Source organism: Carex rostrata, chromosome 2 (assembly GCF_964058835.1).
Source record: "Carex rostrata chromosome 2, lpCarRost1.2, whole genome shotgun sequence".
NCBI classification, from domain to species: Eukaryota; Viridiplantae; Streptophyta; class Magnoliopsida; order Poales; family Cyperaceae; genus Carex; species Carex rostrata.
Genome location: NC_135919.1, coordinates 4,563,947 through 4,565,755, shown reverse-complemented (window position 1 = coordinate 4,565,755; position 1,809 = coordinate 4,563,947). Strand labels below are relative to the sequence as shown.

At 37.3% G+C, this 1,809-nt stretch overlaps 1 non-coding gene across 1 annotated transcript; it reads left to right on the top strand.

The window, feature by feature from the left end:
• Positions 1-1,290: 1,290 nt before the first annotated feature.
• LOC144550730 (small nucleolar RNA U3) lies at positions 1,291-1,505 on the top strand. Its single transcript, XR_013510571.1, has one exon. It is a non-coding gene; the product is annotated as a small nucleolar RNA U3 (small nucleolar RNA).
• The last annotated feature ends 304 nt before the right edge of the window (positions 1,506-1,809 follow it).

The window sequence follows — 1,809 nt, the reverse complement described above, 5'->3', positions numbered from 1 at the left end:
AAAAAAAAAATCATTAGGTCCATGTTGGTTTTCTGGGTGGCTTTTGTGACGGTTAGTTGATGTGATTTTGTTAGTCTTCTAGGTACTTTATAAATGCTTAGAAGAGGAAATGATTAGTGGTGTAACTTGTAAATTACTAGTATCAGAGAACTTAGAGCTGCTATGCTAATCCTAATTTCCAATTACAAACTGTCCCTGTATGTAACTAACTAACAGCACTAACTGACATCTCTTGTAACTAACTGCTGGTACATTTGTTTGTTACTGTTCTATACCAGTATCTTCAATATGTTAATTTTCCGTAAAGAGGGGTGTTCGAAGCCTGAAAAGTAGGGTTTAAAATAATTATGTGATTTTCAGTATGAAAGTGGTACAGTTTTTGTGTTGTTTTCTGGTAGATGCTTGACAGTAATATTGCTGTTATTATGTGAATTGCAATGCAATATATATTTCATTAACTTGAATACTGCTTTCATGCCCTGTGCAAATTACTACGTCTTTCCTAGTCCGTGTGAGACCGGTACCAGCTTTGTGTTAGTTTTTGTGAAATATTAGGCTTAGTGTTACCAGCTTCTAATGATTTCTCAAGTTGATCTAAGGTTCATTTAGGTATACATCTTGAAATATCAGACTACCAGTACCGGTACTGCAAGAGAACTGATAGGTTTAGTACCTCCAAGAGCATTTAGGTTAGTGTTAATTAAGTAAAAATAACTACATGTGTTCAGCAAAAGGGGATGATACCAAACAATTTTAAACCTCATCAACCAGCTGTCGTAGTTAAATGATTGATTGATTGTACAGCATCCTTGTTCAGTAAAACACGGGTAAATAATTTAAAGTAGTTTTGGCTTCATGCAGCGCACGGACATTAAATCAAAACAGCAATACATATGGTTTGTGCGCTGCATGAAGCTAAAACTAATCTGTTAAAATCTTAACCCGTAAACACCTCCAAAATATTAAAAAGAAGAAGCAATATCAGAGTTAAACAAAGGTTTATATAGCCACTATAAACAGTCTAGAATCTCGATAATGACATGTAGGCATTTTTTTATTACTTTATAAGAAGAAAGGGCCTCAATTGATAATATCTCTTCATTGGGTCGGGCTGAGAAAAAAGGGGCTCAATTGACATTTTAAACCACTTTATCCAGCGGTCCAGCCCATGATGCTTTAATCCCAAAGGCGTCTCTCCGGTTTCTACCTATTGTTTACGAGAATAGTCCCAAAGCGGAATTGTAAAATGAAGCTGAAGCGCTAATATATGTGTTGTAGCGCTACCATAGCACGACCTTACTTGAACAGGATCTGTTCTATAGGATCGTACTACTGTCTCCTTGAGAGTAAAGTAGACAGGCACCAAAGTCTGGTTGATGAATCACGACCACTGTATCAGAGCGTGATTAACGGCCCTGATCTCTTTGAGAGATCCGGTGGCTGTAGAGGATCGTTCCTAGCCGACCTTGGTCTGCTGGGATGGTCCAGTGGTTGTCTGACAGACTCCGTCACTTTTTGTTTTTGGTTTATTTGGAATGGGAGGACTTGTTGTCCTGGATATGTTCGACAAAATGCTCATGGAGAAAGCGGCAAATTTTCTTTTCAATTTAAACCCAGCTTCACAATATTTATTCCAAAATCAAGGCTATGTGTTGCTTAACTAACAAGATATTTCTCATCAGATAAGAGTTTAATGCTAAGTTGATGAACCCATTCTTGGTTTAGCTTTTGGTATCTTCTTTTCCTGTTCGCAACCATGAATATCCTGCCAATTTTTTCACACTGCAAACGAACTGTTTGATGAAATGC